Source organism: Trachypithecus francoisi, unplaced genomic scaffold (assembly GCF_009764315.1).
Source record: "Trachypithecus francoisi isolate TF-2019V2 unplaced genomic scaffold, Tfra_2.0 Lachesis_group9, whole genome shotgun sequence".
NCBI classification, from domain to species: Eukaryota; Metazoa; Chordata; class Mammalia; order Primates; family Cercopithecidae; genus Trachypithecus; species Trachypithecus francoisi.
This window is the reverse complement of record NW_022681474.1, coordinates 53,246,646-53,267,578: the sequence shown is the minus strand read 5'-3', so window position 1 is coordinate 53,267,578 and position 20,933 is coordinate 53,246,646. Positions and strand designations below refer to the sequence as shown.

At 43.5% G+C, this 20,933-nt stretch overlaps 1 protein-coding gene across 3 annotated transcripts in view; it reads left to right on the top strand.

The window, feature by feature from the left end:
- The first annotated feature begins 15,097 nt into the window (after positions 1-15,097).
- Positions 15,098-20,933, top strand: part of PTPN20 (protein tyrosine phosphatase non-receptor type 20) — a 117,591-nt gene continuing 111,755 nt past the window's right edge. For all 3 annotated transcript variants that reach the window (XR_004436608.1, XM_033209112.1, XM_033209114.1), the window contains exon 1: positions 15,098-15,368. The gene's annotated coding sequence lies outside the window, so the exon portion shown is untranslated. The remainder of the gene's footprint in view (positions 15,369-20,933) is intronic.

Below are 20,933 nucleotides of genomic sequence, written 5' to 3'. Positions count from 1 at the left end.
ATGAGGACACAGGAAGAGTAAGGACAACAGAAACTGTCACACCGGGAGGAAGGGAGGTTAAATTCTGGGCAGGTCTGTAACCACCCAACATTCTGTTAAAGTACTTACAGTGCATATTTAAAAATGCTGAATGTTCCAAAAACTTTCACATAAACAGAGTTTCAAGGTCCATTGAAACTTACCGAGACATCAGTTTGAGAAGTTTCAGGTATCATTGAAACACACTCCCCCACTTTCCTCCCACTGTATCCCAGATCCATTTTCCTGGCTGTACATAAGGAAGCTCAGCCACCGCAAATGATTGAGCTGCAGCCTCAGAGGACAGTGGTGGGTCAGCTGATAAAGAGAGTGGATATTTGAACTTAAAATATAGCAAAAGGGCTAGTTCTTATCTGAAATAGGAAGCAACAAATTAATAGAGTGGAAGATTCAGAGGCTTTGCAACCGTTCATGTTCATTTATGGGGAAGTAGAACACTTTATAACATTGGGAGTGTACATCATGGATTAACAGAAGTGTGGGCAAGCAGGAAGCAGCTTATATGCAGGGGCAGTCTTCTTGGAGCTGACTCCACAGAGCTGGGAAGCTGAAAGAAGAAGGCTGAACAATTGGTGGGGATCTCAAGGGCCAGCCCCCAGAACCAGGGTCCCCACCAAGTCCTGAAACTCTTCAGTGGGTATATTTAAGAGGAATCCTAGTTCAGCTCTGAGGTCAGTGAAACCATTCTGAAGGCTCTGTTTGAGGTTGGTTCTCAATTCCTTTCACAAAGGGAAGCCACCTACCCCCTTCTCACCACCTCCCCTTTCCACACACACACACACACACACGCAAAGCTTTGCTGGATGTAAATCCCAGAACTGAAGAGAGGCAACAGCTATGATTCAAAATGAATCTCGGAATTGACAAGCATGCTCTTCTTGCAGTGAGCTCTTAACAACTGGGCCAGGCCCTTCATCCCAGGTCACCTTCGCAGGAGCCTACAGGTTTCTTTCCCAGTGGCAGAGCCAGTGGGTACACTCTTTGGACCAAGGTCACCTGAGGGCTCTTCTGTCAAAAGGACTTCCATGCAGAAGCCCTCAGTCTCTGCCTTGGGAGACGGTTGCTCTCTGTGTTTACCTAAAACAAGAACAGCTTTTAATGGGTGGCCTCCTCATTTTGCTAGCAGCCTTCCCTAAACAGAACAGTTCGTGCTCTTCTTAATACCACTGAACAAGGGAGTTTTTCTTAGCCTCATAAAAGAGAAATATTTTGTGAAGGAAAAGTAGGACTCAAGCCACTTTGTGGAAAGACCTGTGTTACACAAATTCCCATGAAAAGATACATTCTAGGGGAAATGTGAAAAGGCACCAAAAGGAGAACCAGACAGATGTAGTGTGAATCCACCCCTCCTACCTTAATGATCTCAGGCAAATTAAACCTTCTAAGCCCCTTTTAAAAAGAGAAATAAGAATATCACTCAAAATTGACATGAGGATTAAGTTAAATCACATGTAGAAGCTATCTTATGTACCAGGACTATCTTAATGTCTGAAAGGACCAAATGAAATAATTGGCGATTAGGTTTAAAGGTTGCACTGCTCTGTAGGCAAAGTCCTCTTTATAAATGAGATCATATATATAGTGGAGGGGGTTCAGCTTATAGGGGTTATGGACATTTTGGAGAATTTAAAGGCTGTTAAGACCTTCATTTCCCAAAAGAAGCACACGAGTCAACATTCTAGGTGCAGTAGCCCATAGATGCCATGAAGCACACCTGTGGGCTGCTGCATGGAGCCAAACTAAGAACTCACGCCTTGAGCACTCATGTTGGCACACCCATCCTCTGTCTACAGGGGAGGGTGAGACCTGTTCTCCTTTTTGTGCGGGATCAGTGATTCTAACAGGACTCACCCTGAGCACATCCCACACCTCAGTCCATACATAGATGAGGACTTGGTAGAGCCTGGCACCCTTGTCATAGGTGAGTGTTTCTCCCCCCAGACCCATATCACATGTTAGGGCACAAGGCCAACTGTCTAGTTCCTTTGACTACATGGAAAAACTCAACAGGATTGAATGCATTAAAAAGCTTGTATCCTCTCACTGGAGTAATTCCCTCCTTTGTGATTGAAGATAAAAATAGCTAATGTTTTTTAAGCGCTTACCACTACACATTTGGCATCATAACCGCATGAGGTGGGTTTGGTTATCTCCATCTGGCAGTCAGATGCATACTGAACAGTTTAAAAGTCATGTGCTGCAGGTCTCCCAGCTAGTGAGTGGCAGAGCCAGGCTTCAAATCTGAGCACCCACAACCACAATGCCACACCTTCTGCCTTTCTCTTCCTGGCTGGCTCAGAGGCACTGCTTTTGATAAAAACAACAGATTGGAATTGGCTGAAATGCCTTAGAATGATAGTAACATTAGAGAAAATGATGGTACAATAGCATAATAGAATATTGCACTGCCAAGAAAGCAATATAACTACGAAGAACTCACAACTTAGTCAAGTGTTTGATGTAATAACTCAGAATTACAAGTACGGAAGGCCTCACAGGCACAAGGAGAAGCAACATGAACAGAGGGGAGCCTCAGCAATGGAACAGAAATTGACCAAAGTTTGGGTGAAGGGATTAGGAGAATTTTGTTAAAAATTACTTTTATATAGCTATAAATTTTACATTGAAAATAAAGAGACTGAAACTGCAAAACAAGAGAGAGAAAGAAAGCAAGCATAACCAACCAAACAAAAACAAAGACCAAGGTTAAAAAAGCCTGTGCTCTAAAATCTAATTCGTGAACTCTCCTCTATGTGCTTTTGTTTCTAATTTTTCTGTTCTCCTTGTGACAGAAAAATCTTATAGGTCATTTGGCTTCTTCTGCTATTAATGAAAAAGATGTTTCCCGGGATCTGAACAGCCTTGTTCTAAATTCTCTCAGAGCTGAGGCCAGCTCCCCTGGTGCATCATTACAGTTTCACAGGCCTCAAGGTTAGGGAACTAATCAAGTATGCAATGAAGTGATTAAATAACAGTATTTACAATTTTAGACTGCTCACATTCTGCTGAACACTGGTTGCTTATTTCCTCTTTGGAAAAGAAATCGGTGGATACAGGCTCAAAATACATCTGGTCCTCCTCCTTGTAGGAAAGGACCACCCTTGATTCCCAGGCTGTTATACTCATTTTGAGCCACATGTTAATTTGTCTTAGGTGGACTCAATTGCAGCTACTACTTGCTTTGTTTCAGGGCAAATGTCAGAAAGAACAGCTAATTCCTACGAGACTCAACTGCTTCCATTGTTGGCTGCTACATCCTACAAACCTGGCTGTACTTGAGGATCAACTATAGCAGGTGTTCAAAATACAGATTCACTGGCCTCATGCCTGGAGATTCTGAATCAGTAGGGCTGAGATGAAGCCCAGAAACCTGTACTTTTACCAAGCTCAGCAGATGATTGTCTCTGTGGCCAGATTTAAGGACAACTGATCCAGACTCTTCAAGACTTCACTTGTCCTTCCCATCCTCCCTCCATGCCATAAATATTTATGAAGCTCCTATTGTGTGCCAGCACACCATTGTTATGAGGTTGCTAAAGCATATACATATTCAGCACTAAATTGAAGTGCAAAAGTGGGCTTCCAAACTCAACATAGTAAAGGCATCAATTCTCCCTAAATTAATTTTATCGGTCTAATGCAATTCTTATCAAAATCCTAGCAAAGTATTTTGTAATCATAGATGAGTTTATTCTGAAATTAATTTTTATAAATTTTATTTTATATTCATAATGTAATTTACATAATACAAATAAAAATATCTTCTGAAACTTAATTTGAAAATACACAAGCACTAGAATAGCTATAATATTCAAAAAGTAGAGTGGAGTGGGAGGAATCACTGTAATCAATATTAAGGCTTACTATATAGCTAGTGTAATAGTGAGATAGAGAAATAGACACATAAATCAATGGATCAGAATAGATAATCCAGAAATAGACCCACACAAATATTCCCAACTGATATTTGACAAAATGCAGGAGAAATTCAGTGAGGAAAGAATTGCTTTTTCAACAAATAGTGCTGGAAAAATTGGACATCCATAGACAAAAAAAGAAATGATCGTTGACATTAAACCTCACACCTTGTACAAAAATGAACTCCATATGGATCCTGGACTTACATGTCAATGAAAACTATATGATCTTTAGGGAATAAAAGGGGGGGAAGAAAATTGTTGGGATCTAAGACTAGGCAAAGAGATCTCAGACTTGACACCAAAAGCATTATCTGTAAAAAGAAAAGGAAAAATTGACAAATTGTTTTTTGTTTATTTTTTTCTCTGTAAAAAGTCTCTGTTAAGAGGATAAAAGATCCAAGCAACAAATGAGGAGGAAGTATCTGGAATCATATATCCAACAAAGGACTAGTGTTTAGAACACATAAAGAACTCACAAAACTCAACCGCGACAAAACAAAAAAATCCCATTAGAAAATAAGAAAAACACATGAATGGATATTTCACTGAAGTTAATATACGGATGGCAAATAAGCACATGAAAAGATGCTCAACTTCAATTAGCCATTGGGGAAATGCAAACTGAACTACAATAAGTTATCTCCACGTATGTATCAGGATGGTCAAATCAAAAATAGGGAAAACACCTAATGCTGCTGAGGATGTGGAGAAAGGAGATTGCTCATACATTGCTCATGGGAATGTAAAATAGTGTATACATTGTGGAAAATGGTTTGATTGAGTCTTATGAAACTAAACACACGATCACCGTAAGACCCAGCAATTGCACGTAGGGTACTTATCCTAGAGAAATTAAGATTTGTGTTTATACAAAAACCTGTATGAAAATATTCACAGCAACTTAACTTGTAATGGCCCCAAATGAGAAAGAACCCAGATATCCTTCAAATAAGTGAATGGCTAGGTAACGTGTGGTAATCCATATCAAAAGAAATAACTCTTGACACTCACAACAACTTGTACGAAACTCCAGAGAGTTATGTGGAGTGAGAAAATGCCAATCCCCAAAGGTAGTACAAGTATGATTCAATATATAGAACATTCTTAAAATGACAAAATTATAGAAATGGAGAATGGATTAGTGGTTACAAGAAGTTAAGGAGATGTGGAGGAGGAGGGAAGTCAGGTGTGGTTATAAAAGGGCAGCAGGAGGGGTCCTCTTGGTGATGGAAATACTCTGTATCCTGACAGGTAGCAGATATATGAACCTACTCATGGGATAAAATTGTATAGAACACATACACAGACTTTCTCTTTCACACACACAAACAGATATGAATACAATTAAGAAAATCTGAATAAGATAGATGTATTACGTCAATGTCAATATCCTAATTGAGATACTATACTCTAGTTTTACAAGATGCTACTGTTGGGGAAAACCAGGTAAAGGTGACAGGGCATCATCTGTGTTATTTCTTCCAACTGCATTATGAGTATACAGTTATTTCAAAATAAAAACATTTAACTAAAAACTGGGTTTTCCATCTGTGCTTTAATCATGCCATAGCAGCTCCACATATTGGCAGGTCAAGTTCTATAGAAGGTTACAGACTCACTGACCAAGAATGAGAGTGCTCAGCCTCCGAGGCTCACTGTGGCTGATTAGCCCACCTACATAGTCAATGTTATCACTTTGGCACCTGTAGTAATTTTAAATAAATTATAAGAGTCTAAACCAATTCCATCCCTCAGTACTTATACCCGCTACAGAATAAAAGCTTCAACTTTAGAGTCAAATAATCATGGAGAAAAACATACAGGAAGAATGTTGGAGCAGCTCTAGGTGTCTCTGCTCCCTCGGCTTGACACACATTCACTGAGCACATGCTGTATAGCAGGCTGTAGGCAAGGCCCAGGGGACGGCGGTGATGTGGATGAGAATTGGTGTCTGGGGACTTGCTTCCTGTGCAGGAGGTAAAACATAAACACATGAAATAGTATTATAATCAATGGGATGGATGCTGGAATGATGGTATGGAAGTAAACATATAAAAAAACAAGGATTTTTTTTTTTTTTTCCCAAAAGGAAATGGGAATCCTGCCTGAGGAGAGGGCTTTGGATGGGGTAGCAGGAGCTCCTCTGGAAGCAGAGGTGTAAGCATGAAAGGGCTTAGCATGCTAGGCATGGGAGGAGGCCATCAAATACCCCAACATGCAGACAAACCACGTATGGAGCTGAGAGGCAGGAGGAAGCCACTGAGAGGTGGGCACAGACTGTGAGCTAAAAGGCTTGGCTTTTCAGCAGGTATTTGTTATCAGAACTCAAATCTGAAAAGTTAGTCTGGTTTGTGGGGTGGAAGATGGATTGGTATGGGAAAGACAAGAATTGAGACCACTCTAGAGACCATTGCTCATTCCAGAGAAGAAGGAATGATGGGGTCATCGACTGAGTTGGGGACTACCAAGGAATATCTTATTTGGTGATCATTTTGGCTTTGTACATTTTGAATTTGTGGTATCTCTGAACATAGGGGATCCCAGAGGGATATTTCCACTTAGGCGAAATCATGGTGAATTCCATTGCAAGGGAAGCAGTCACTGAGGCCTCAAAGCAATGCTATGACATGGTTTTATCTACATGAGTTTCTGTAGAACGCACTCTAAAGAGAGCTGACACGCAATGAAGCATCAACACGCAAAGGAAGTAGCAGAGGGAGGGAGTTTCAAGGTGAGTGGCAGTGGATGCATCTCAGCGTAGGGGGGGAAGGAGAAGAGCAGAGGAAGGGACACCATGTCTCCTCTGTGGTTCTTCATTGGATTTCTCATTGCCTGACTGACAAGCACTTTCAAGTCATCCCACGTCTTTGAGAAGAAACTGCTAAAGATCATCAGGTTTCAAACCCATCTCTGGCTCAGTTCTTAAAATCAGGCCTGCTTACTCTCCCTGGGTAAGAGTAGACTACACGTTGTCTATTCAGCATCCTTTCCTCTTTCTTCCTATCAGCATGGCCCAGTTGGCTTCAAGCAACCATTCTTGCTAGGGACAGAGGTCATAGTTAAATTTAAGCCAGTGAAATACACAAATATTGAAATACACAAATATTTCATAGGGACTTTTAGAAAAGTACCCACACATCTTTAGGGAAAATTTCCAGAAGCAATTATTTATCTACCCCACTGTATAGCTTCTGACAGCCTTTCCATGACCTTAAGAGGGATCCGTTTTCAAAGGAAGCCAAACGAAATCAACACAGAGCCAGAGAATGGTGAGAGCTGGGGTCCCAGTTGGTATAACTGAGTCAACCAGCTGAACCCTGTCCTGCAGTGGGACTTGGAGTTCCTGTGACAATCAGTCTATTCATGCTTAAGCCAGCTTAAGTTGCTCTGCCTGTTTCTTGCAACTGAAAAGTCTTTCTTTTTTTTTGAGACGGAGTCTAGCTCTGTCACCCAGGCTGGAGTGCAGTGGCCGGATCTCGGCTCACTGCAAGCTCCGCCTCCCGGGTTTATGCCATTCTCCTGCCTCAGCCTCCCGAGTAGCTGGGACTATAGGCACCCGCCACCTCGCCTGGTTAGTTTTTTTGTATTTTTTTTTTTTTTTTTTAGTAGACACGGGGTTTCACCATATTAGCCAGGATGGTCTCGATCTCCTGACCTCATGATCCGCCCGTCTCGGCTTCCCAAAGTGCTGGGATTACAGGCTTGAGCCACCGTGCCCGGCCTGAAAACCTTCTTACACAAGAGATTATCAATCATCTTTCCCCAGATTTTGTCCTTGAGAGTCCTATTAGTCTGTTACTCGAAGATAGAGACATTTATCAATCTTGATCTTTGGGATTTCTGTTTCCCAAGTGGTTTTCCTTCACTGGACTTTTCAGATTTCCTTTTACCATTTTGAAATAATTTTAAAGTGAAAAGCTCCAGCCAGGCATGGTGGTTCACTCCTGTAATTCCAGCACTTTGGGAGACCAAGGTGAATGGATCACCTGAGGTCAGGAGTTCGAGACCAGCCTGGCCAACATGGTGAAACCCCATCTCTACTAAAAATACAAAAATTAGCCAGATGTGGTGGTGGGAACCTGTAATTCTAGCTACTCGGGAGGCTGAGGCAAGAGAATCACTTGAACCCGGGAAGCAGAGGTTGCAGTGAGCTGAGATTGCACCATTGCACTCCAGCCTGGGCAACAAGAGCAAAACTCTGTCTCAAAAAAAAAAAAAAAAAAAGAAAGAAAGTCTATGTTACTGTAGACAGTATGCTTTTTCTAAAGTACTTACCAGTGCAAACCTGGGAGTCTTGACCCAACTGTGGGTCGAGGCTGCTCTTCCTAGAAGAGCTTTGTCAGAACCTGCCAGCCTTCAAGCCCTGTGCCAGGCTCTTTGTGTTGTAGCACATGTAACCCTCACCCCACACCCGTGGAGTAGGCATTTGTGGTAGTCACGCAGGGCTCCTTTGTGGTGACGCAGGGCCATGTGATTTCCAACCACGGAGCTGTGAGGAGAGGCATGCATTGCCAATTCCATGCTGGTGCATTTAATTGCAGGTGGAGGACCCACCCGAGCGCTCCTTCCATCTGCCACCGAGATCCTAATGTGATCAGAGACAGTGGGCGTACCATCAGCCTGCATGCTAAGTCAGGGAGCAGGGAGCAGAGTGGCCAGCTGACCCACACTGCGTATGCACTGAGAGAAAGAAGCAAACCTTTACGGCTACAGGTGGCTAAGATTTGGGGTTTATCTATTACAGCAGCATAGTCTAGTTTGTTCTGACTTGTATACTGCAAGGGTCATTTTTATAGATGAGGAAATTGAGACCAAGAGAAGTTCAATAATTTGTCTGAGGCCACAAGTAAATAAAGTCACTGAGGCTCAGGACTACGCCCTTCTCACTCAATCATGCCCGCCTAAGGACCTGGCAAGCTGTTTTGTATTCTTTTATGATGTGGTCAGTCAGGTGTGACCACAAGAAGAGACCCAGGACAGGCTCAGGAAAATAAAGTTTATGATACACACAGGTTCTAGAGACAGCAGGCATGCCATGCCACTCCACATGGGAAAGACATCAGGGTGGTCAGGAGGCAGAAGACAGGCGAGGGAGACACATCGGCCATGGCCTTTACTGGGTTTCCATGGGAAAGGCAAGGCAGGTTCAACAGCTTAGGACTAGTCAGTTTGAATCATCCCAGTGGGCTTTGACTCTAGACACGGTTTCTAGTCGTCTTGTACCTGGCCCTGGGATGATTAAGGAGAGGAATATGGTCTCCTGGAGCGTAGGGAGAGATAGAGATGCAGCTCCATGCTCGTTAGTTTGTATATCAAAGGCATGCTCCTGTCTTCAGCCTCCTGGCCACCCTGGTGTCTTCCCCATGTGGTCCCGTGTGACCTGCTGTGGCTGCTGTCTCTAGGACCTAAAAGTATAACAGATTTTGTGTTCCTGAGCACTAAGTCTACCCTTGAGGCCTCACCTGATTGATCAACACATAAGACAATACAAAACCCAAACCAAGAAGAGTGTCTGGCTCTTAAGACTGAATTAGAAACCACCTTGAGAAATGAGAAAAAGGTGAGAATTTTATTTACTTTGAGTGGAAGATTCTCTGAACATTGCTTATTAATCTACTTAGTGCACACCAAGGAGGTCTCCACTTTCATCATGCCTCTCCACCCAGCATGCTCAGAGGCAAATAAGTCCAGGTACTCTCCTGCTGAATATCGTTTCCCTGCAATCCTATGGGATAAAGTTCAAATTTCTTAGCATGGTATGTGAAATTCTCCAGTATCTGACTACAACCCAGTTCTCCAGTTCCAATCCCAGCTCTTGGACCATCTCCAAACTCTTTCTTGCAGTCATTTGGAGCTCCTGGTAGGTAGCTAGTCAGGCAGGAGCAGAGCAGGAGAGGGCTACCCCCACCAACAAGGAATGTCAGGTGACCATCAGGTGATGGTCAGGCAGTTGTCACATTGTCTCTCTGAAATAATAATTGGTCACAGCCAGCACCAGAGAGAGGCAGCTTCCCAATAGATAAAAACATCTGAAATTGGTAACTGGCAGCTTTCAAGAATTGGGCAAGTGGGCTCAAGCATGCACATTAAGGGGCAAAATGGCAGAGTATGACCTTCCGGAGGCATGCCACCCGGAAAGGGAGGAAAGCCTCAGGTGAACATGTTTACAGCTCCACTAAACACACTGCCCATGCTCACCTCCCAGTGCTAGTAGGCCACTGTGCATGCGGGCAGCTCACCCTGAGGGAAAAGCAAGGGAAAAGGGGCGCAAAATGCCGGAAGTGTGTCAGCATATGAAATCCTAGGTTCAAGGTCAAATGGGGCACTTGTCCTTCAAGTTACCCACTTGGGCCTCTTCCAAGTGTACTTTCTTTCCTTCTGTTCCTGCTCTAAAGCTTTTTAATGAACTTTCTCTCCTGCTCTAACACTTGCCTTGGTCTCTCTTTCTGCCTTATGCGCCTCAGATTCTTTCTTCTAAGGAGGCAAGAGTTGAGATTGCTGCAGACCCATACAGATTTGCCACCGATAACCTAGATGACTTCTACCACTAACACACCCATGAGGGTTTCCAAAAAATTGAGGCGAGGGGTAGAAAATTCCTTTGAAAAGAGTTGTTGGATTGCTATGGCATTTCCCCTTCCATACCTGTTTCCCCTCTTTGTGGAGGGGAGAGGAATGAGGTACCTCTCCTTTCCCTCCAGCCACATGAGAAACACTGCTCAAATCATATACAGGGTTTGACACGTGTCTTCTGCGAGGGCTTAGTGTCTAGAATGGCCCTGAGCAATCTCATGGTGAGAGGTGATGACAGCAACAAAATGCCTGACGGGAGAGCAAAGTGAAAGAGGACTGCGCTAGGAGTAAACAGCCAATTCCTATGTCAGGGCAAGGGTGTGGACGCGCTTTTTATGTAGCCAAGTAAGCTGCAGGCAAGGTATAGCCTGGAGTCACTGTAAAATAAGCAGGGGTGATGGGGACCCCAGCAGAGAGAGAGCCGGAGCCCTCAGCTCCCACAGAGCATGCATTAGGGGGAATCACAAAAAGGCACCCACATGTAGCCATTGAATGACAAAAAAGGTGGCCCTTCCTTTCCTGTGCAGCCCATTATTGGGGCACAAAACAATGCCTACAACTCAGCCTCCGCTTACTCATTTGTCTGGTACCTTTATTCATGGCAAAAATTACATAAGCAGATTGGTAGCCCTGGAGGGGCTGAGGGAGGGTCTTGTAAGTAGCTTGGCAGAGGCAACATCACTGGGCATGGGTTTGTACTCAGAGATCTTCTGCAGGGGAATTCCTGAGAAAACACAGGATTGTCTCGCAGAAGAAATAGCTCAAAATAGCTGCTGAGCCCAGGAGGCCCAATGCAGGAGGACTCTAGCTGTAGAGGTGTCAGACAGCCACTGAGTCTGGAGAGCCTAGGTGTGAATCTGGGTGAGAAAGGAGAAATTGACGGTGCTCATTTCCCAGGCTGAAGGTGAAGAGAGCCTAACAATTAGATAAGTCAGAGGGAATCTTAAACTGAAATGGGAATATTCTGGGTGTTCAAAGTTATAAACCAGCCCAAGATTTCATATGCATGGGCCCAGGGAAAAAAGCATCTGGGCGTTGAGTTCAAATGGCATTGCAAAGAAACAGTTGTCTTCTGTTTGCACTCTGTTAGGTTCCACTAATGAGATGCAGTTCAGTGAAGACATCTGTATTCTTGCTGTAAAGCACAGGACTTGGTGCAGACCAAGGAGCAATTCATAAGGATTAAAAGGCATGAATCTAGGTTCTTTCTTAGAATTTGGCAGTCTTTGCACTTCACTTTCTGCCACATCATTATTTTACAGTTAGTAAGTAGAGCTGCAAGTGGAGGGCAGGACATTTATGTTCAAGGGTTTGTGGCAGGCTCTTCTGCCAGCTGAGCAGCTCTCTTCCATCGAAGCCTATGGATTCTCTCTCCTTGTGGTGTGTGCACGCAGAGCCATGGGCTGGTTGAAGCTGCAAACGGATGAGCAGCCAATAAATGGATCAATCTATTAATATTTACTGGGCATCTGCCGTGTGTCAGGCTCAGGGACCAGGCAGCCGGGATTCACAAGATAAATGTATGTTCTTGTGCTCTTTAAATAGTTTTCCACCTCCGCTGGGATTTTTATTGGCATTGAAATCTCCACAATTTATTTTTTTAGAGTCTTTTATGTGAAGCATCTCAAAGCAGGGCAGAGAGAAACACACAGAGAGGTCCTCCCAGCTTCTTCCAAGCTCATGGTCCTCATCAACTCAGGCTTAATAGGGCTGGGTGTGAAGCATACCATTCCCAAATGAACCAGGCTGCAAAGCACAGGCCTGAAGCAGGGGGTGCTGTGAAGGGTAATGTCAATGAAGTGATTTTTTTTCTGCCAATGTTGTTCTTAGTTATCTTCTCTTCCTGGGCTCCAAGCCTGTGTTAGAAAACTCTGAACTTGAGCATGGGCCTTGGGGTCTCTCCCGAGGCCCTGAGTTCCAGCTATCCACTGGGGTCCTCCTGACTGTATCTGGGGACCTATGGCTTGGATGAGGGTATGTTTGGCAGTAAGTACTTATACTTGTAAGGAGTAGATGAGCCCTATCTCAGCAGAAAGCAGACATTAGCATGGCCCTCAAGGTCCATCTCAAAGGGCATCTGGATATCTGGATCAAGACCAAGGACTGCAAAGACAAAAATTCCAAAACCAGCATTGCCTCCCTGTGCTGGCCAATTCTGCTTCTCCAGCTGAGCCTTCCCAGTGTGATGATTTGACTGTTTGTCCTCTCCTACACGCATGTATTAATATTAAAAGAAATTTGTTTGCTGCTGTGGTAGTAGTGTTAGGAGGTGTGACCTTCGGGAGGTGAAAGGACCATGAGGACTCTGTCCTTCTGCGTGAGATTAATGCTATTAAAGACGGCGAGTTTGGCTTCCTTTTTCCTATTTTCCCTCTGCCTTCTGCCACACGAGGACACAGTGTTCCTCTTCTCTGGAGGATGCAGCAACAAGACCCCCATTAGATGCTGGCACCTGATCTTGGACTTCCCATTCTCCAGAACTGTGAGAAAAAAACGTTTTGTTCTTTGCTAATTATCCAGGCTCAGGAATTCTGTTATAGCAGCACAAAACAGACTAAGACACCCAGGGATTAGCATTGAGCCTCGGACCATGCAGGAAATAAGGAAGCGGTGTCTGGGAGGTGTGGTGCGGCAGGCAGGGGACAACCAAGAGACTTCCCAGCCCTGTTGGAAAGTGGACCTGGAGGGATGGATTAAAAGAGGCAGAACTGAGGCCTGGGCTGGAGGACCAGAGAGTGAAACTGGGCCTGCACTGGGGAGTGAGGAGGACCTTAAGCTGCATGGGAAGCCCTGTGTGACTGAATCCTAGGACCATGAGGAGAGGCAACATTAGCAACTAGGTCTCAGTGGCATGCGCCTATAGTCCCAGCTACTGGGGAGGTTGAGGCAGGAGAATTGCTTGAACCAGGGAGGTGGAGGTTGCAGTGAGCTGAGATCACGCCACTGCACTCCAGCCTGGGTAACAGAGCAAGACGCCATCTCAAAATAAATAAGTAAATCAATAAAATAAATCTAATGTTGAAATTTGATCCCCAGTGTTGGAGGTGGGGCCTGATGGGAAGTGTCTGGATCATGTGGGTAGATCCTTTATGAATGACTTGGTGCTAGTCTTGTGGAAGTGAGTGAGTTCTTACTCTTTGTTCCCATGAGAACTGGTCGTGGAAAAGAGCCAGGCACCTCCCACCTCTCTCTCTTCCTCTGTCTTGCACACATTGGTTCTCCTTTGTCTTCTGCCATGAATGGAAGCTTCCTGAGGCCTTCATCAAAAGCAGATGGTGGTGCCATGTTTCTTGTACAGCCTGCAGAACTGTGAAACAAACAAACCTCTTTTCTTTATAATTACCCAGGCTCAGGTATTGCTTTGTAGCAACACAAACAAAGACATATGGCAATGGCATATGTTGCTTGCAGGGTACCTTGGCTGATGCAGAAAGAAAAAGTCTCTGTAGAGACTCACTGTCAGTGACTACGGAGCAAGAAGCTGGCCTCAGAGCCTGGACAGAGGGTGGCTGTCGCTGCTTAACTGCAGTTCCGCTCAAGCATATGGCTTTCTGTGGGACCAGCATTGAAGGCTGGGGGACAAGTGAGGCAGGTCTTGTCACACCTTCAGGGTAATTGGATTCACCAAAGTGGCTCTGGTCAAGACCAATGAATAGAGGTGTGTTCGTCAAGATAAAAAGATCCTGGCTTCCTGTTTTCAGGTAACGTCTACGATTGAATTCCCTCTACACTGACCACCCTTGCTGAAGTTGTCTTAACTGACCTAGTAGCCAACTGACCTCATATTCTGGCACAGGCTTTGATTCCTTTTGCAATAGCCTATCTGCCCTGCTCTGATACTACAAAGGGACCCCCACCCCAGCCCTCTGAGGACTCAGTAGGGTTTTAGAGGGCAGGTGTGGGTCAGGTGAGCATTCCTGGAGAACACAGTCCTCAGTGGTTCAGGATATAAGCATGGCTCAGACAGCTGTTGGCATTATCAGCCTGGCCTGGGAGAGGGGGATGTGCACAGGGTGGTGCACAGGGCCCGCAGGGAATTTACAGCGGCGTCCCCCATGGGTTCTCAGTGCCTTGGAAGACCGGTAGAGGCAGGTTCTGTCTGTCCCTGCCTGGCAGGCAGAGGGCCCCAGCGCAGGGCGAGGCTCCAGTGCGCAGGCTCGCGGGCGCAGGTGGGATTGGACAGCGACGAAGGCCGGCGGACTCGGCGTGGACCCAACTGGCAAGGCTGCTAGGGTTGCAGCGGGGCAGTTGGGGCGGCCCCGCAGGCCCAGGTGAGGAAAGGTGACTGGGGCCCAGGTGGGCAGGGGGCGTGCGGGAGGCCGCCGCGCTGGGCTGTGGGAGGGCAGGCGTGAAGATGCCGTTGATGTGCAGGCGACCCAAGGTGTGGGTTGTGGCCCTGGCCCGGGAGGCTGCCTGGGTGGGTCTCGGCTGTGAGGTAGTGTCGCTGCAGCCCGAGGGCAGGACCCGATCCTGGCCATGTGATGCCAGCTGCACTGTGACGCGTGTTGGGGCGCCTATGCGTGACGGGACTGGGACAGGAACCCTGTGGCTCTGTGGCAGGGGAAGGCCACCAACTCCCTGAGGAGCAGCAGTGTGGTATGATTAGTAAGAAGCCGTCATCAGGCGCTAAGACAGCCAAGAACTTCCCAGTGACTCAAGGGCCGGTGGAGGTAAAGAGACCTAGAAAGAAATAACATGAATTCATCAATCCATTCAGCAGCTATTTTGAACGCCTCCTGTGTGCCAGACGCTGTTTCAGAAGCTCTGAATATCACTGAATGTGATAGGCAAGGCCCTCATATGCTAGCCTTGATTCAAGGAAAACTGTAGAATGGGGTAGGTTTCATTTTTGGAAGTTGTGGAATCAGTACTTACGTTTTGAATGTGTTAAGTTTGAGATGCCCAGTAGGTTTTTCCCAATAAAACCTACTAGACATAAGCATAAGCTGGGAAGAATTTTACAGAGGGCTCTGACCATCTACCACCTACAGGTGCCATGAACATTTAGCACATTTGATTTTTCACATTACCTGTTCACCTTGTCTCCATTTATCAGTCACCTGGTAGTTTTTTTTTTTTTTTTTTTTTTTTTTAGTGTGGTGAAATATACACACATAAATCATCTAGTAGATATTTGGGTTGAGATATCAATTATAGTTTTTAGAAATTTAAATCTGAAGTCCTGGAGGATGTCGGGCTAGAGGTAATCTTTGAAATCGGCATCATATACTGTACATAGTATTTAAAATATATGGGACTGGTGAAGACATCTAGTTTAATAGTGTACACAAAGAAGAGGGGAAGCCAAAAAAGGGAGGGAGGTAGTGGTCAACCATGTTGAATGTTACTGTGTAAGATGAATTTGGTAATTAGGAGGATTTTAATCATTTTGACAAGAACAACTTTAATGGAGAAGAGGGGCATTAAGGTTGAGTAGAGTTTTTTCAAGAGAGAAGAAAGCAGAATGTTTATATGGCAATGTGATTAAACTCATAGAAAGGAAAAACTGCTGCAGATGAAAGAGGGGAACATTGTAGAGGGTAGCTGTTGAATACCTGAGAGAGGAGGAGACCCTACGCAAGTGAGTAGTTGGTTTTGAAATGAGCAGCGACACTTACTCTGTTGTAACTAGAGGGGAAGCTGAGACAACAGGTGCAGATATGGTGGGTGGTGGGAAGAGAGTTTATTGGTACAGTCGTCCATCAGCTGAGAGGGAGGGCAGCAGGGGAGAAGAAAGGTGTGGGAACTTGGAGGAGAGGCATGTGACAGAGTCCTAGAGAGGGTGAAAGTGAACTTACTAGAGAAATAAAGTTGGATTCCCAGGCAGTGCTGAGGGCCCATTTGAGATGTGTAGTCATGCATTTAAAGAGATACAAACCAGTGTAGTTGTATCGTGTTCAACTTCGGAAGGGTGTTGTGAGGATTAAATAAGGTAATGCATGAAAAACATTTAATAGAGTATCAGGCATTTGATGAATGTTAACGCTTTTTATTTGAGCCCTCATTTTGTTTTTCTTTTCCGTTTATACATATGTGACTGAGGAGGGCTGGCAATTACTACCCGACCGACTGTTCTGGGGCATGTTCTCCAATCACAGAGAACTGCAGTTTGCAGCTACTCAGAAGTCTGATTCCTGTTGCGGTTACATGTACACAGTGTGATAATTGAGGGTGTTTGCTTTTTAGAGGCATTGTCCTGGACTGTTTGGGCTGAGGTTTGTCACAGCGACAGTCCTTAAGTTTTTGTGAAAATCTTTTATGACTGCATTTCATATTAGATCTGATGCACTAGTAATCTATAGAATCTACAAATCTAAGATCAGCAGGAAAATTTTCAGTTTGATAGGTTTTCATTTCTCCCTGACCACTTGAGCTGTATTAAAATACAAATAACAATAATGGCTGACAGTAAGCTCTTGAAAGTGCCAAGCACTTTTCTAAGCACATCACATGCATAATCTTGTTTAATCGTCACCTCAACTCTACAAAGCAGGTACAATTATTTTACTGATTTTTCAGATGCAAAATTAGGCTCCAAGAGGTTAAGTAATTTGCCCAAGGTACACATACCCTGACCTCCAGTTTCTACTGCAGACAGCAATTTTTTTTTTTTTTTAACTGCTTCACCATCACTCATCTGCATTGCAGTGGAGTACTTAACATGCTGGACTCCAAAGCCAGAATGCCTGGTTTCAGAAAACTGCCACTTAGTAGCTATGGGACTTTGGGTAAATCATCTAACTTCTGTGTGCCTTTGTTTCTTTTTTGACAAAATGGAAATAATAATAGTACCTGCCTGATAGGGCTATTATCATTGCAATTGAGAATCACATGAGTTAGTATATTCAATATGCCTAATATAGTGCCTGGTTGTTTAAATGCTACTATTATCACCTGCTTGCTGGTACTACCATGGAGCAGTATATACTGATTGGTTTGATCAAAATAATACTCCAAGTGTCCTGCTATTGTGTCTAAGCAGAGTTTTAAAATTGCAGCCCACTATATTATTCCCACCTCAGGGATCACTCCTGTTTCCTCTGAGTTTATCTCTCTGAGGGAAACAAATAGATAACAGTTTGCTTCTAGGAGCAGAAAACAACTCAAATTTCATTCAGACTCATTTGACCAATAGAGTTCATTTCATTCATCCTGGCATTGCATACCACTTAGCAAAGGGGAATAAGGTTTGGGGAGTAATGTGATTCCATGTTGCTTTTCCCAGATCAGCAGCCCATTTAGAGGAATTTGGTTAGAAAGGCCAATGGACTGCATGGCCAGTATTGGGCACAGTATATGGTAGGTGATGTGGGTCAGTGGGCTGGACATAAAAGTGTTCTGAAAAGATCCGTAAAGTCTTTGGAGTTACTATGATGTGTTGTGTCAGTTACTGATTAAAAGTGACTGGCAGGCTTGGCGTTTGAGACTAGTGAAAGTTCTAAGTGATCTTTGCTGATATGCAACACGTAGAGTAAATGTATGATAAAAAGTAGTAATTCTCAGTGAGTTTGCATCAGAATCACCAGTGGGAGCTTTATGAAGATTTGCAGAATGACAGGCTCCACTTCCACAGATTCTGAATCAGTAAGTCTCAGCAGGGTTCTGGAATCAATCAACTTTTTAAAGAGCTCCCCAAGTGACTGTGATGTGCAGTTAGCATGGGATATCATTAGTGCAAATCAGTGCTTTTAAGCCCTGACTGTGTTTTACAATTACCTTTCAATCAGCTTTTTAAAAACATACTGATGTTCTGGAGCCACCCCAGGGATTCTGATTTAATTTAGCCTGGGTGAGGTCTGGACATTGGTGTGTTTCTTTAAAAAAATTTCTCAGGTGATTCTAATGTACAGCTAGGTTTGAGAATCACTGGCATAGTCAGCTAGATTTCCCGCCATAGTTTATTTACTCTTGAAAATTTAAACATAGCTTCAGGCAATATCTTAGCACCAGGAAAGTGGAAAAATGAGCATTTCTGAATTTCCCCAATGTAAATGTTCAATATGATAGTCAGGTAACAACAAAAAATGTGAATTGCTGATAGAATTAGCATTTCTTGCACTAAGCTATGAAGATTTGATCAAGTTTCCCCGGGGGATGAGAATTTACATTTCCCAAGAGCTTTATATAGAATCTCAATAGTTCAGCAACTCTGGGAGGTACATATAATTCCAGTTTTGTGGATGAGAATTTTGAGGCTAAGGGAGGCTAAGTAGCTTGCACACTCAGTTGTGTACATTTCCAAGGTCTAGGTTCCATTTTCTCAGTGATTCTCAACTTTGAGTGCACACTGGGATCACCTGGGGAACTTTAAAATTATGAGTGCTTGGCTGGGCGCGGTGGCTCACGCCTGTAATCCCAGCACTTTGGGAGGCCACGGCAGGTGGATCATGAGGTCAGGAGATCGAGACCATCCTGGCTAACATGGTGAAACCCCATCTCTACTAAAAATACAAAAATTAGCTGGGCGTGGTGGCATGCACATGTAGTTCCAGCTACTTGGGAGGCTGAGGCAGAAGAATCACTGGAAGCTGGGAGGTGGAGGTTGTAGTGAGCCAAGATCACGCCACTGCACCCCAGCCTGGCAACAGAGCGAGACTCCGTCTAAAAAGAAAAAGAAAAAAAAAAAATACCAGTGCTGGTGTTCCATTCTCAGAGATGCTGATTTTGTTGTCTGGTGTGGCCTGGAATTGGGATTTTGCAAAGCTCTCCAGCTAATTCTAATGTGCAGCAGAAATTGGGAATCATGCATTACACCATGCAGCTTCCTGGTGGTCTAAATTAATTTTCTCGTACACCCGTAGGTTGCCCTTCTGTAGACTGCTGTGACTGGGTTCCTTGCCTTCGTACATTCACTTATAGATATCTTAGTATCTTTTCTTTCCACTCCTTCCTCAACTTTTAGCAAATAGGTAAAGGTTGCCAGACACTGTTCTTGGTGCCAGAATGACACAGTGATGACAGGGCAGACCAAATTGCCAGCCTCATAGTACTTATATTGGGGAGGTAGACAATAAACATGTGAGAAGATGCATATGGACTTACATAGGTAAGCAAACTTTAAGGTAATGAAAAGTGCTTTGGGGAAAAGTAAAGCAGGATGATAAATAGTGATCCCAGCAGCAATGCATGAGAGTCCATTTGCTCCACATCTGCACCAGAACCACTTTGTATTGGATTGTGTTTGTGTGCTTGATTTTAGCATTTCTAGTAGGTATGTAGTAGTATTTCGTTATGGTTTTCCTTTGCATTTTTGTGTTGGCCAGTTCATGAAAATACATCTTTTCATGTATTTATTTGCCATCTATGTTTCTTCTTTGGTGAAGTATCTGTTCACATCTTTCGACTATTTAAAATTGGGTCGTCCTCTTTTTGAGTTATAAGAGTCTATATATTTAGGACATAAGTCCTTCCTCAGATGTGTGTTTTGCAAATATCTTCTCCTAGACTGGGGCTTGACTTTGCATTTTCTTAATGCTATCTTCTGAAGAGCAGAAGATTTTAATTATTTTGAAGTCAAGTTATCAATTATTTCTTTTGTGGTTTGTGCTTAGTGTCTTAAGAAATCTTTGTTTAATCCAGTGTCACAAAAGTTTTCCCCTAAGTTTTCATCTAGAAGTTTTATAGGTTTAGAGTTTGCATTTAGGTCTGTCATCTATTTTGAGTTGATTTTTGTACATAATGTGAGTATGGGGTGAAGTTTATAATTCTGTGTGTGGATGTCTCATTTTCCCAACACACTTGTTGAAAGCACTATCCTATCCCCATTATATTATCTTGACACCTTTCCCCTCCTAAATCAATTGTTACTATGTGTGAACTATTTCTAATCTCTCTGTTCTTTCCTGCTGAGGTATATGTCTATTCTTATACCAGCACCACATTGGATATTCCATTCATAATTTCTATTCATTATAGGGAGGTCCTAGTTAGTGAAATAAAGGAAGGAAAAGATATAAGCGTACTACACAGATTAAAAAGGAAGACATAAAATTGTCTTTATTTGCAGACAACGTGATTGTTTATGTAGGAACCTGAGGAATCTACAAAAAAGCTACTAGAAATAACATTACTTTGGCAAAGACACAGGATGTGAGGCCAATATACAAAAATCAATTGTATTTATCACTGGCAATGAACAATTGGAAATTAAAACTTAAAAACACAATTGACAATAGTGTCAAAAACATGAAAAACAGGGATAAATCTAATGAAGTTCTGTAATATTTGAATACTAAAAACTATAAAACATTGAAGAGGGAAGAAAACCAAATAAATGGAGAAATAAATCTATTCTATTTGATAATATTTTTTAAGGCTTTTTTTTTGCGTATATATTCATGAGAGATATTGGTCTTTAAAGATATTGGTCTGTAATATTCTTGATTTTGGTATCAAGGTTAA